The following is a 16,239-nucleotide window of genomic DNA, read 5'->3' as shown; positions in this document are numbered from 1 at the left end:
ATGGGAAGGGGGTTTCTTTGTTAAAGTATAGGATCTAAATGACGGAGGTCTCGGCTCCGTTATTTATATTTTCATACACCCGCCGCCGCTTTTAGGCTGCATTCACAGGTCAGCTTATAATCGCGGGCAGAACCGCCGCGGTTCCGCCCGCGATTCGGAGATTTATTGCAAATCGCGGGACGCCTAGCGTTTCCCGTTGATTTGCAATAGCCCCCCAAACGCCGAGCGATGTTGCCGAGATTTACGCCCGCCGAATCGCGGCAACATCGCGCAAACAAAATCGCGGGACGCAATACGCTCCAAAGAAGCTCTTGTACTTTTTTGGAGCGTATTGCGTCCCGCGATTTTGTTTGCGCGATGTTGCCGCGATTCGGCGGGCGTAAATCGCGGCAACATCGCTCGGCGTTTGGGGGGCTATTGCAAATCAACGGGAAACGCTAGGCGTCCCGCGATTTGCAATAAATCTCCGAATCGCGGGCGGAACCGCGGCGGTTCTGCCCGCGATTATAAGCTGACATGTGAATGCAGCCTTACATTTGCTAGCCGAGATCAGGGAAGTGACAGGGATAGGAGCGGAGATGACTCATATTGCAGCTGAGCTGTTTTAATGTAACCTTTAATGTAAACGCCGCAACAGCTGAGGCGGTGTAACGTTACACACTACCGTGAAAAATCCATACCCTCCGAGCATGCGCACTAGTAAGCTCCTCAGCTGTTCAATGACGTAGGTGCTGACATAGGTGCACCGGAAGTGAATAGGGTATGGATTTTTTACGGGTATGGTTTTTTCACGGAACACCGGCACCTGTCTTCCGCTTCCCTTCCCTGTGAGAGTTGCAACGCAGGGGGGTGGAACCGGCGGCAATTTAAAAAATGTAAATACACTAAATGACATGATACAAAGTTGTGATGCTAACGGATTACACTGTATCATGCCATTTCAGCACAGGATTGCACCTGGTGACTTTTCCAGTGCCCTGCCTGTTCTTTTCCAGTGCTTTGTGCCTGGAAAATAGAGAACGACCATGGCGTCCAAAAAGCATTCTTTTTGCCCAAAATCGCTTTTAGACGAACTGGAAAACAGCGACAGTGAAACTGAGTTACTTGAAGAACTGAGCGATAGCGATTCGTGGGAAAATTCGTCATCAGGTACGGAAAGCGACGATTCTGATGTCTCTTTTTGGCACATTGCTCTGTTGGAAATTCTGGAGAATCATTTGATATACTTCCCAAATTCCACAAGCGATGTGCCAGAAAGAGACATCAGAACCGTCGCTGTCGTCACTTTCCGTACCTGTTGATGAATTTTCCCATGAATCGCTATCGCTCAGTTCTTCAAGTAACTCAGTTTCGCTGTCGCTGTTTTCCAGTTCGTCTAAAAGCGCTTTTGCGCAAAAAGAACGCTTTTTGGACACCATGGTCGTTCAAAATTTTCCAGGCACAAAGAACTGGAAAAGCACAGGCAAGGCACTGGAAAAGTCACCAGGTGCAATCCTGTGGTGAAATGGCATGATACAGTGTAATCCGTTAGGATCACAGCTTTGTATCATGTCATTTGTGTATTTACACTTTTGAATTTGCCGCTGGTTCCACCCCCCTGCGTTGCAAGGCTTGCAGGGAAGGGAACCAGAAGGCAAGTGTCGGCAATCGGCCGAGCACAGAGCGGGCAGAGACTGCCAGAATGCCATTGAGGACGGCGGGGGAGCGCAGGGTAGGTGAGTAACATTCTGGGGTAATCCCGAGTGTGGCTCGGGGTTACCGCTTTTGGTACTGAAAGTTAACCCCGAGCCACACTCGGGAATACCGCCAGGGAGATTAAAGAGATTCGCCCTCTCTATTTGTCCTGTTTACCATTATCATTGAAAGTGAAAGTAAAAGAAAATCCTAAATCCTAAACTTTTTGTCCTCAGAAAAATAATAGAGGGGAAATCTTCCAATGGGAACACTAGTACATGCTTACATTGATTCAAGCTGGACTATGTTAAAATATCTAAACCTGGAATTCATCTTTAGCCTAGGTGCACACTGAGGGCGGGTTTAAAATTGTGTTCAGTTGAACTCTTACGATTTCAAACTAGCATTTCAGTCCGACTTTGCGGGCAATTTGACAGACATCTGTGTGGGTTCCTGCATGGATGTCTATTGAAATCACCCTTGGAAGTCGGAAAAAAAAGTGCAGAAACTATTGTAGCACTGTCCCTGTAGGACTTGCTGTGTGATGACTTCTTGGGTCTTCCTCTGATTACCTGCAGACTGTCACTAGGGGATTATTCACACATCCATCCTTACTCCCGTTTGCTCCTTACTCAAAACAGTCCAGGGTATTGGGTTTTATATTTATTGTGGAACTTGGATGGGAGAAGGGAATAGTGGAATACTCCAACTGAACTATTCACAGTAGACAAGGACAAGTCTCACTTGACCTCACCAGGTTATTTGTGGAATCATTCATACTGATCTAACCATACTGCCACTTGTATGGAGGAATTAGGTCTTCTTGCTTTTCCTAGCAGCAGACTTGAAGCAACTACTTTATCTTCAGGACACTCTCTAGCATCCCCTTTACTGACAATGATCCACTGACTATTCCACTGAAGGGATGGTCCTCACAGGACAGGCCCCATGACACAGAGCTGTACTCACTTTAGGCAGAATCAGATCCTTTCCAATGTCTCCCTTACAGTCAGCTCTGCAGGACTTCTGAGTTCAGCTCCTCTCTAGCATTCAGGCCCTCAGGTTGACCACCTGAGGCCACATGGCAGCTTCTACAGAGGTGGGGCAGCTGCCCCCTCCCTCCGGGACCCAACTCTCCAGCCGAACACATGTACCCTTGCTGTTTCTACAGTCACCCAGCATGCACCGAGGTACTTTCCTCTGCCAATCTCCAGGTCTGTAAAAAATGCCTGTTCCCTCTCTTGTCAGGTTTCCTCCCACTGTCCAATATCCCACCCTATTGGACCAGTGTGAAACATTTCAGACAAGCTGAGCTGCACCTGAGCACCATGAGCAGACCCAACCAATGGATCCAGCTCTCTGTTAGGCAGAGAACAATATACATTTATCTGGCAATCTCTCTGGTAGGCAGAAAGACCCAGAAACGATACTCTCTATTCTAGTACCTACCTTGAAGGGTGCTACACTACTTTTGGGAATCGGTGCAGTGCCGCAAAGTCACTTCAAAGTCGATTCAGACGGTGCTATTGCCAGCAATAGGTTCTAATTTGGCATGTGATTTGACATGTCAAATCGCATGTCAAATCGGCTCAATGTGAACATGGGCTTAAGTGAATGGGTAAACCCAACATGGATCCTTCCCTACAATGGGCCCTTCTCAGCCTTCTAAACTCTTTACAGCCGTGTCTACTCACTGAGCTCTTTTTTTTATTTAGTTATTTTCCGATCTGCAAATCTTTGCTCCTGAGGCTGATCTTTCCACCTCCCCCGGCTCCAGCTGAATGCTATAAATAGATGGATTACATGTGTGTGTCATGTTACACAACACGGTGTCCCTAGGACAGACAGAGCCATGCAAAGATGTTAGCATACTGTGCGTTTATGTAAGGAAAGCATGCACTGGTGGTGTAGCATGGATAGTCACAGAGTCACACCTTTTGGTGAGGAATGTGGTACCTCAATGTTACATAATGGTGAATCTTCCAATTTACAGAAGATACAGGCTTGGAAATATTACTCATTTGTCAGTTCTGCTGCACAGTTCCTCAGTCCATGACGGTCATCGTGGAGTTACACTTCTGAGCACAAATGAAAGTTGGCGTGACATTCAATCATATAGCATGGCTGGAGTCTAATAAGTTCTTCACTTTTTCCCATTATGTCATACTGTATCTTGCACAAAAAGCTTCCCCTCTAATACGATCATGTAAAGAATGCGTAGGAAGCTTACAGTTCCCAGATGTACTAAGCTGTCACCTGAAATGAGCAGGGAGTAAAGTTATTAATACTGACAGACTCTGGAGATTTACTAAAACTGGAGCATACAGAATCTGGTGCAGCTGTGCATAGTAACCAATCAGCTTCTAGGTTTCATTGTTAAAGCTTAAAGCGTAACTCCACTTTTGTTGAGAAAAAAAAACATTCCCCTCTGGGTGATCTCTGTACATTGCAAGGGTTATAACAACCTTTGTTGCAGATTCCTACCTTTTGTTATTCTGAAGACATCACTGTTTGTTCATCCGTGCCTCTGTGCTAAGTGAGTCTAAGTGCCGGTTCACACTAGGGCGACCTGTGAGGCGACCTGGTCGCCTCACAGGTCGCCTCCCATAGGGAAGATGCGGACCCGTTCTAATAGGAGCGACACAAGTCGCTCCGACCTAGAAAAAGGGTCCGGAGCTTCTTTGGGGCGACCAGGAGGCGACCGCCATAGACTTCAATGTTATGAAGTCCGTGGCGGCCGCTCCGAGGTCGCGGCGCGCTGCTCGCACCGCGATCTCGGAGGTCGCCCCTGCAAGTAGCGTCGCGGTAATGTGAACCGGCGCTAATAGGAGTGATTTCATAATTATCAAGCAGCTGTGGCACATGCAGAGCACTAATGAGTTAGGCTCCTTTCACACACCATCAGGTGGATTCCGTTTTTCTCAGCTGGGGGATCAATCCGCCGATCCCCCGCTGAGCAGGCGGGTGACAGCTGTGTCTCCGCGCTGTGTGCGAAAACACAGCCGTCAGGTCCCCATTCTTCTCTATGGGGGAATCGGATGGGAACGGACCAACTGTCCATTCTCATCCGATCCGATCCGCCAGACGGATGGAAAATAGGGTTTCCATCTGTCCGGACTTGACGGATCGGATCGTATGTCAGCGAACATGAACTCCGCTGACATCTGATGCCCCATAGAAATGCATGGGGGGGACCGTTAAGATCCACCAAAAAAACTGACAGGCGGATCTGAACGGACTCCCTGTGTGAAAGGGGCCTAAATCTGCTGGGCCTGCATCCCTTTAGACGTGTTCCTATTGGGAGTATCTCACCAACAATGACATGTTTTCTGCAGGGGATGCCAGAAATCTGACTTGTATCTTAGTGCAGACTTCTGGGAAAATTGGTGAGCCAATCACACAAGCAGGAAATGATGTTTCTGGGGTGTGGTCAGTACACATTCTGTGTACAGCTTTTGGTGCAATTTGAGCGATACAGAATGAATGGCTCAAATCGCACTGCTGCAGAATCACTTGATTTGAAAAGCAATGCGGTGCAATTCCTGTTCAAATCACGTACACCGCATCCAGTGTGAACTGGGCCTTAACCGCATCAATACAGGGCACTTTTACCCCTTTCCTGCCCAGGCCAATTTTCAGCTTCCGGTGCTGTACCACTTTGAATGACAATTGCAACGCTGTACCTAAATGACATTTTTTATCTTTTTTTTTCACACAAATAGAGCTTTCTTTTCGTGGTATTTAATCAATGCTGGGTTTTTTTTATTTTTTGCTAAAAATAGCTAAAAACGTTTTTGTAAATAAGTAATTTTTCTCCTTCACTGATGTGCGCTGATGAGGCTGCACTAAAGGGCACTGATGAGGAGGCACTATTATGCAGCACTGATAGATGGCACTGATAGGCAGCATTGACTTGCATCACTGCTGGGCACTGTTGGGGCTGCACTGGTAATCGGGGCACTGATTACCTACCTGTACAGGTCTCCACTGTGAGGAAATGCCGCTGATATTTTGTCAGTGTAAGCCGAGGAGAGCCGATAAATGTCATTTCCTTGTTTACATGCGATCAGCTGTGATTGGACACAGCTGATCATATGGGTGAAGAGCTGCGTCATCCGCTCTTAACCAAGATTGGGGTCGCCGCGCCGTGTCCCAGGGACACAGTGAGCCTGCGATCACCTCGCCACTGGCCTCCACAGATGTGCCAGCACGTTGAGACTGAGGCAACATCGTTGCCCCTGAGCAAGAGAGCACCCCCCCTTCATTTGACTATATGGCGGGCTGGAGGTAAGTAAGGCTTTCTTTTTTAATTACAAACATGTCATACTCGCCTGCTTTGTGCAATGGTTTGGAAATAGAGCAGCCCCGATCCACCTCTTCTCAAGTCCCTCATCGGCGCTCTTAGCCCCTCCCTCCTGCCGAGTACCCCCAGAGCAAGCAGCTTGCAATGGGGGCACCAAAGCAGGCTCGTTCCTGAGTCGCGGCTCTGCATGTTCATTTACACACAGAGCCGCAGTTCAGCCCCACCCCTTCTCCCTCCTCACTGGCTCACTGGCTGTGATTGTCTACCTTTGCTGTCTCAGCCAATGAGGAGGGAGAGTCTCTGGAGAGCCAAGGAACTCGTGGATATCGCTGGATCGAGATGGGGCCCAGGGAAGTATTAGGGGGCTGGGGGGGCTGCTGCACAGGGAAGGTTTATACCACAGGTGTCAAACACAAGGCCCGCGGGCCGAATGCCGCCCCCCAGGCCATTTCATGTGGCCCTCGCACCTCTCCTACAGCTGCAGCACCCCCCTTGTCTCTGCCCCCACCTTGTCTCTGTAGTCGACAGTAGAGAGGACCAAACTCCTTTGCCAGATCCTACACTCCTCCGTGCAGCTGTAGAAAGGCTTGTCTTTGCCCCACCCAGGACATGGGGTGCTCTGGACATCTAATCCTACAGATATAACTGGCCCTTTGAGGGCAACCCTAATGCTGATGCGGCCCACGATGAAATGGAGTTTGACACCCCTGGTTTATACCTTCATGCATAGAATGCATGAAGGTAAAAAACCTTGAGCCTTTAGGCCCCTTTCACACTTGTGCAACTTATCCTGCGACTTAGGACTCGCATGACAAGTCGTACTCCATGATTTCCAATGAGTACGGTTTATATCTGTGCGACTTCAAGTCGCAACAACTTCAAAGTAGTCCCTGTACTACTTTGGTCTGACTTTGATGCGTTTTGAGGTCTATTACACAGGCATTGCTTCAAGTCCAGTCAAAATCGTGGCACAATAGGGCGATTTTTAGGACGCACAAGTGTGAAAGGGGCCTTAGAACCACTTTAATTAAACATGCTGAACTTAGAAACTGGTTACTATGCACAGCTTTACTAGATGTGTGCACCAGTTTTGGTAAATCTCCCCCAGGAGGAGTCTCTTTCCATGTGTTGTAAATGCACTCTGCGTTTTTTGAACAAGAAATGCACAAGTAAGGACAGTGCTCTACAGCAGCTGGGACAGACAATATTTTGGAAAATTGTTGAAATACCTTTTATAGCTTCTCTTTGCTGGCTTTCCTCATGTCACCATAGCTGTGCGTCATCCCTGCCCCTTTACCAGCAAGGACCACAAGTATAAATCTGCCTCCAACTGCTCCAGTAGATTTATACTATTATGAGGAAAAGGAAAGAAAAATGATGGTAAGTATGTCAACAATTTTCTTTATTCCTGCCTCTCCTCATCTCAGCATAGTTGTGGAATTTGACTAGCAATTTAAAAAGGAGGAACACAGAAGATCAAAGTGTCTCAAAATCCTTAACCACCTTACCACCGGAGGATTTTGCTGTCTTCCGTCCAGGCCACTTTTTGCGATTCGGCGCTGTGCGAATTTAACTGACAATTGCGCGGTGGTGCGACGCTGTACCCAAACAAAATTTACGTCCTTTTTTTCCCACAAACAGAGCTTTCTTTTGGTGGTATTTGATCACCTGTGCGATTTTTACTTTTTGCGCTATAAACAAAAAAAGAGCGTTTATTTTGAAGAAATAACAATATTTTTCACATTTTTTTATATGAAATTCCCCCCCAAAAAAATGTAAAAATCAAATTTTTTTAAATTTTTGGCCAATTTGTTTTCTGCTACCTATGTTTAGTAAAAAAAAATCGCAATAAGCGTATTTTGATTGGTTTGCGCAAAAGTTATTGCGTTTACTAACTAAGGGAAAGATTTCTGTCATTTTTGGTGTTTTTTTTTTAACGCGTAATGGCGGTGATCTGCGATTTTTTTTTGCGGGACTGCGACATTGCGGCGGACAGATCGGACCCTTGACTGACATTTTTGACACTTTTGGGGGTACCAGTGACATTTCTACAGTAATCAGTGCTATATATATGCACTGTTACTGTAAAAATGACACTGGCAGGGAAGGGGTTAATTTTATTGGAGAGGGAGGGGTTAATGTATGCCTGGTGCTTACTGACGTGTGGGGGGGGAGGTGACTGAGTGACAGAAGGACAGATCGCAGGTTCAGCTATGCTGAACACTCTGATCTGTCAGTCCCTGTCACTATGGAGATCCGCCCGCTGTGTTTACACACAGCGGGCGGATCTCCAGACTCGATCCCCGACGATCGGGGCAGAGCAGCGGCAATCGCCGCTGCTCCTCCGCTGGCCCGACTCCCGCTGTGAATGAACACAGCGGGAGCGAGCGCCGCCCACAAGGGGCGGAGTCCAGCGACGTAGGTCTACGTCGCTGGACGGGATCGCGGCACTTTGCCGCAGTAGCCTCCATGTGAGCGGAGGTAAAGTGGTTAATTGTTAGACAAAAATAAAATGACTGAAGCACCAAAGGACTGAGATGGACCACAGGCTACATCTATTTTGTAGTGACTGTGATAGGAGCGCTCTACTGGATGCTTGTACACATCTGCCAAAACCTTTGCACCTAATGCCTTTGAAGTCAAAACACTCTTTTGAATAAGCCCTGATTTCCAGAGTTGGGGAAAAGCCTGAAGTTGTATAAATCATCTGAAATCCCTTTCTTGGATAGGTAGGATGAAGAGTATATTGCCTCGTTTCCACTGAGCGGAACGGTTCGGGTCGGTACAGTTTGGAAGGGTTAGAATAGTCCGGTCTATTCAGGTGAGCGTTTCCACTGCAAGTCGGGCCACCAGGGACCATGCGGGGTTCACACCAAATGAGGTGTTTGTTTTGCTCTTTCATTTGACGTCAGCATTGAGGTTTTCCTGTCCGTCAATCAGTGGAATCTATCGTGTGACGTCAGTAGCTCCGCCCTAACCGTACCGTACCATTTCCTATGGCCCTACATCTGAAGCAGGACCAGGAATGGTGTGGTTTGGTTCGGTTGTATGGGCCACTTTCATAATGGAAACACTCAAATTAGCGTACCGTACCGAACCGACCTGAACCGATCCGCTCAGTGGAAACGAGCCATATGTGACTTCCTAAAGTATTTCCTTCTCCATAGATACTCCAATAGCAAGGACATGAACTGTAGTCTCATCAGGAAAAGAGAATCTGATAAAGAAGTCAGAGGTGGAAATTATACTAATACCTTCTCCCAACTAAAATTAAACTGCAATTACTTTGGGAAGCTAAGATGGACAGGGTCTTAGGATGGCCTTATCTGGGAACAGCTATCTGTAGAGCTCCCTAATTCAAAATTCCTGGATCTACGAAACTCTAAGGACAGAGGCAACAGCTGTGAGGAAAACTGTCACCAGAGTAAAATGCCAAAGAGAACCTGAGGAGGTAGAGAGGCAGGGAGAACGGACCAGTCTGTTTAGGACCAAGGGCAAGTACAAAAAGATCAGTTAAATGGATGTCCTTTTTGCATTGCTGCTCTAATGAATTTCACCAATCGAGATGCAATGTTTTAAAGATGAACATCATGCCGTACCTCCTGTATCTTTTACAAGATCTCCCAGTTAAGATTCCTCCGACTTTCTTTTGCAAGCTCTGGTCCGTCTTCATTAAATATGTTTGGCAAGATAAACCTCCTCGACTCAAGAAATCACTCTTACAGCGACCAAAGCTTAGAGGAGGGGTTGGCCTCCCCGACCCGGCGCTATATTGCATGGCGGTCCATATAAACAGGGTGGTCGACTGGTGTGGACATTCCAAACATAAATTATGGGTATCCCTGGAACAAGTATTTGTACTGGTCTCTTTAGCCAGCCTACCATGGAATGGGGTTCCTTATTCCCGATTTGCGTCTTCACACCCTTTGATCAAACCCACATTGCTGGAACTTTGCAGGTACTACAGGATAGCTGAAATATCCAGATTCCCCTCCCCATTGACACCTACAGTGCCTTGCAAAAGTATTCACCCCCTTGGCATTTTTCGTGTTTTGTTGCCTCACAACCTGGAATTAACAAGGATTGTTTGAGGATTTGCATCATTTAATTTACAGAACATGCCCACAACTTTGAAGATTTTTTTTTTTTTATATTATTGTAAAGCAAACAACAAAAAGGACAAAATAACAGAAAAAGTCAATGCGCATAACTATTCACCCCCCTAAAGTCAATACTTTGTAGAGCCACCTTTTTCTGCAATCACAGCTCCATGTCACTTTGGATAAGTCTCTATGAGCTTCCATCTTACCACTGGGATTTTTGCCCGTTCCTCCTTGCAAAACTGCTCCAGCTCCTTTAAGTTTGATGGTTTGCATTTGTAAACAGCAATCTTAAAGTCTGACCACAGATTTTCTATTGGATTGAGGTCTGGGCTTTGACTAGGCCATTCCAACACATTTACATGTTTCCCCTTAAACCACTCAAGTGTTGCTTTAGCAGTGTGTTTGGGGTCATTGTCCTGCTGGAAGGTGAACCTCCGTTCAAGAATATCCCTGTATTTAGCACCTTCCATCTTTTCCTCAACTCTGACCAGTTTCCCAGTCCCGGCTGCTGAAAAACATTCCGACAGCATGGTGTTCTTTGGGTGATGTGATGTGTTGGGTTTGCGACAGACATAGCATTTTCTTTGATGGCCGAAAAGTTCAATTTTAGTCTCATCAGACCAGAGCACCTTCCTCCATACATTTTGGGAGTCTCCTACATGCCTTTTCGCAAACTCAAAACGTGCCATTTTTTTTTTTTTTTTGCTGAAAGTAATGGCTTTCTTCTGGCCACTCTGCCATAAAACTCTATGGAGCGTACGGCTTATTCTCGTCCTATATACAGATACTCCAGTTTCTGCTGTGGAACTCTGCATTTCCTCCAGGGTTACCTTAGGTCTCTGTGCTGCCTCTCTGATTCATGCCCTTCTTGCCCGGTCCGTGAGTTTTGGTGGACGGCCATCTCTTGGCAGGTTTGCTGTTGTGCCATGTTCTTTCCATTTGGTTATGATAGATTTGATGGTGCTCCTGGGGAATAATCAAAGATTTGGTTATTTTTTTATAACCTAACCCTGACTTGTACTTCTCAACAACATTGTCCCTTACTTGTTTGGAGAGTTCCTTGGTCTTCATGGCAGTATTTGGTTAGTGGTGCCTCTTGCTTAGGTGTTGCAGCCTCTGGGGCTTTTCAAAAAGGTGTGTATATGTAATGACAGATCATGTGACCCTTAGATTGCACACAGGTGGACATCATTTCACAAATTATGTGACCTCTGAAGGTAATTGGTTGCATCAGAGCTTTTATGGACTTCAAAACAAAGGGGTTGAATACATACGCACGTGCCAATTTTCTGTTTTCTATTTCTAAAAAATAGTTTTATGTATATATTTTTCTGATATCACTTCACCGACTTAGACTATTGTGTTCTGATACATCACATAAAATTCAGATTAACAAAACATTGAACTTAAAGAGGAAGTAATCTCTTAACTTTTTTTTTTCTTTTTTTTTTTTCCCTGCAAAGTAAATGCATCGCATACTAGCACATTATGTGACACTTACCTGCAACAAAGCCTGTGTTGTCCATGATACCGGCCACATCCATGTTCACCCGTCTTCCTTCCGGGTCTGCGGACTCCGGCTGTATTACTGGCCGGAGCCACAGGACGTCACTCCCGTACATGCGTGCAGGAGCCGGCAGTCACGGCACAGGGCTCTGATGAAAAGGCACTGGTGGCCGTTTCTTCAGAGCGCATGCGCCGATTACATCATCGGCTGCATCCAAGGTAAATATCTCCTTAACAATGCAAGTTTAGGAGATATTTACAGCACCTAAATGTAAGCCTTAGACAGAGATGTATAGTAACTAAGTAGATCTACTTCACTACTGTACTTAAGTACGGAAAGGTGGTATCTGTACTTTCCTGGAGTAGAATTTTTTTCTCCTACTTCCACTTTTACTTCACTACATTTTTTCAATGATTTCAATACTTCTACTCCGATACTTTTTTTTTGTGCTGCATAGTTACTCGTTACTATTATAAAAATTACCACTGCCAGAACAGTAGATGGCAGGTTTCATAAAGGTCAAAACATGTGTATACGAAAATAAATGCTACTGTATGTATAAAAGCTGCATTTGAAATAATAAATAACAATATGATATTCAAACTTTTGACTTCTTTCTTTAATAACTACATAACACAGTACTTGTACTTTTACTTTCAGTACCTGAGTAGAAATTTTTTTTTCAAAACTACTGGTACTTTTACTTTCAGTACTTGAGTAGCAAAATTTTTAAAAAACGACTTGCAATACTTAAGTACAAAAAATGTTGAATACTTTAGTACTTCTACTCAAGTCACTTTTTGATCGAGCACTTCCACTTCTACTCAAGTCACTTTTTGATCGAGCACTTGTACTTTTACTCAAGTATGGGTTTTGAGTACTTTATACAACTCTGGCCTTAGATTAGGCTTACCTATAGGTAAAAGTCATTAAAGTGGGTTTACAGCCACTTTAAGGCTGTAATGTAACAAAATAGGTAAAAAGTCAAGGGGGTGAATACTTTTTCAAGGCACTGTATTATTGGTGACCCGGACTTTGTGCTGGGTTTCTCTGACGTAGCTTTTCAGCTCCAATCAGACCTGAGTCTGCTCAGAGCTTCCACCTTTCTTGGTCCCTCCGAATGGATCATGCCATCTGTCTTCTATTCCACCCTCAATTCCTTTACTTTAGGCAAATAGAAGATTGTTCAATTGTCTCATTTTTCTCCGGTCCCTCCCAGACCATGCTTGTTTCTGAAGACGACCCACTTTGTTTGAAGACATCTGCCTAGGTGATGAGCCCTTATGGAAATATCTATTCTGTTCTTATGGTATTCTATTTGCAGTCACATCTAAACACGACCACCCATAGTTGCGTAAATGAGATCCTAATATTACGTTTTCGGAGTATCAAAAGAATCGCATACATTTCTTTGCTCACAAGTCTTCTTCGTGCAGCAATTAGCAGAAGATCACATTTAAAATCTTGACGCAAGGGTACAGGACCCCGTCGGTACTAGCATCAATATTCCCATGACATAGCCCAATATGCTGGAGATGTGGTACCCACACTGGCACACTTCTTCCCAACTTCTGGGATTGTCTGAAACTGGCCTCATTCTGGGATCAGAGATCGTCTACAGTCTTACAGACATTTCCCTTTCGGACAATTCGGCGGCAGTGCTTCTAAGCTTGACCCCAATGTCCAGTAAGAGATATCGTAAATCCCTGCTGAAACTTCTTTTGAATAAGGAGAGGGCGTGCATTCCCAGCTTGTGCAAACAGCAATCTCCTGTTTGAATGATTTTCAACAGATGGAATACCTGACAGCAGGGCTGCCGCTAGAAATCCTGGGGCCCCATACAGCCTACCTGACAGGGCCCCACCTTCCACCGAAAATATCAAAATTATATTATCACCCCCTCCCCCAATCCCTCTTCCTAGCAGAAATCCCTCCCAATCACCACTCACAGCGCAACCCCCCAAAATCCCTCCATAAATTTACAACCCCATCCCCGTACAGAGTGCAGGGGTCAGGAATGCATTACGTACAGAGTGCAGGGGTCAGGAATGCATTACGTACAGAGTGCAGGGGTTAGGAATACGTTCAGGAGAATGCTAGATACAGAATGCAGGGTTCTGGAGTGCATTATGCACAGGGTTCAGGAAAGTGCTAGATAGGGAGTAGTGCCTTACTAAGCTGACCAAGATTTCCCATAGATGCAAATGTTAGACAGGGAGCAGTGCCATACAAAGTTGACCAAGATTCTCCATTGAGGCCAATATTAAAAATCGGGAGTAGTGCTATACCAAGGTGACCAAGATTCTCCATTGAGGCCAATATTAAAAATCGGGAGCAGTGCTATACCAAGGGGACCAAGATTCTCCATTGAGGACAATGTTAAAAATCGGGAGTAGTGCTATACCAAGGTGACCAAGATTTCTCATTGAGGCCAAAGCTAAAAATTGGAAGCAGTGCCATACCAAGCTGTCCAATATAGCGAATGTATGTAAATGCCTCTGTACTGCACATCTTCCCAGCTGCTACAACCTCTGCAACACACACACCTCTCCTCTGCCCTCATCTTCCCCAAAGGTCCCCCATCTTCCACATGATTACCTTTATAAAATACCTTTCTGTTGCTGGCTGCCATATCTTCCTTCTCCTTCTTCCCTATGCATGTGTTGCTTGACACAGGGGGCGGGTCTGAGTAGCAGTCCCGCCCATTACCGACATCACAGCATGAATTTGACAGGTGCAGTCTTTCATTGTGGCTGCCTAGTGCACACCCAGCTGGTATGTTAGCCAATCCCTGGCTGTTCTAAATGTTCCCACTGCTGCAGGTCCTCCTGAGCTAGAAGGTAACATTTATCACCAGAATTATGTCGGACAAAGCCTCTGTACAGCGGGACAGCGGACAGTCCTGCCCAGGTTTGGAGGTATGCTGTCATCCTACCGATCTTCCTGCTGTCTGGGCCCCCCTATGTGCCCGGGGCCCCATACAGGAGTACTGCTTGTACCCCCCTGATGGCGGCCCTGCCTGACAGCTGCCATTAGGGACAGGACGGAGGAACATAGCACACGCTGGCTAAACTGGGCCATGTTCCAGTTCTCTGAAGAATATTTGACATACAGTGCATCTGGAAAGTATTCAGAGTGCTTCTCTTTTTCCACGTTTGCTATGTTACAGCCTTTTTCCAAAATATATTAAATTCATTATTTTCCTCAAAATTCTACAAACAATACCATATAAAGACAATGTGAAAGAAGTTTGTTTAAAATCTTTGCAAATTGATTAAAAATAAAAAAACAAAAAACTCCCATGTACATAAGCATTCACAGCCTTTGCTATGACACTCAAAATTGAGCTCAGGTGCATCCTGTTTCCACTGACCATCCTTGAGATGTTTTTACAACTTGATTGGAGTCCACCTGTGGTCAATTCAGTTGATTAGACATGATTTGGAAAGGTACACACCTATCTATATACGGTCCCACAGTTAACAGTGCATGTCAGAGCACAAACCAAGCCATGAAGTCCAAGGAATTGTCTGTAGACCTCAGAGACAGGACTGTATCGGGGCACAGATCTGGGGAAGGGTACAGAGACATTTCTGCAGGATTGAAGGTCCAATGAGCATAGTCGCCTCCATCATCCATAACTGGAAGAAGTTTGGAACCACCAGGACTCTTCCTAGAGCGGGCTGTCCGGCCAAACTGAGCGATCGGGGGAGAAGGGCGGGAGGTGACCAAGAACCCCATGGTCACTCTTACAGAGCTCCAGCACTTCTCTGTGGAGAGAGAAGAACCTTCCAGAAGAACAACCATCTCTGCAGTACTCCACCAATCAGGCCTGTATGGTAGAGTGGCCAGACAGAAGCCACTCCTCAGTAAAGGCACATGACAGCCCACATGGAGTTTGCCAAAAAGCCCCTGAAGGACTCTCAGACCATGAGAAACAAAATTCTCTGGTCTGATAAAACAAAAATTTAAGTCTTTGGCCTGAATGGCAAGCGTCATGTCTGGAGGAAACCAGGCACCGCTCATCACTAGGCCAATACCATCCCAACAGTGAGGCATTGTCATGGCAGCATCATGCTGTGGGGATGTTTTTCAGTGGCAGGAACTGGGAGACGAGTCAGGATCGAGGAAACGCTGAATGCAGCAATGTACAGAGACATCCTTGATGAAATCCTGCTCCAGAGCACTCTGGACTTCAGACTGGGGTGAAGGCTCATCTTCCGACAGGACAACGACCCAAAGCACACAGCCAAGATAACAAAGGAGTGGCTATGAGACAACTCTGTGAATGTCCTTGAGTGGCCTAGCCAGTGTCCAGACTTGAACCCGATTGGACATCTCACACTCCCCATCCAACCCAATGGAGCTGGAGAGGTCCTGCATTGAAGAATGGGAGAAACTACCCAAAAATAGGTGTGCCAAGCTTGTAGCATCATACTCGAAAAGACTTGAGGCTGTAACTGGTGCCAAAAGGTGCTTCAACAAAGTATTGAGAAAAAGGCTGTGAATACTTATGTACATGGGATTTTTTTTTTTTTTTTTAAAGATCTCAAACAAATTCCTTGCACATTGTCATTGTGGGGTGAAGCGCTGTGAATATTTGCCAGATGCACTGTATGCTTAAGAGCTCTCCTTGGGATCTTGTCGGCTTC

This window comes from Pelophylax lessonae (assembly GCF_965119305.1).
Source record: "Pelophylax lessonae genome assembly, chromosome: 9".
Classification (NCBI taxonomy): Eukaryota; Metazoa; Chordata; class Amphibia; order Anura; family Ranidae; genus Pelophylax; species Pelophylax lessonae.
This window is presented reverse-complemented; position numbering follows the sequence as displayed.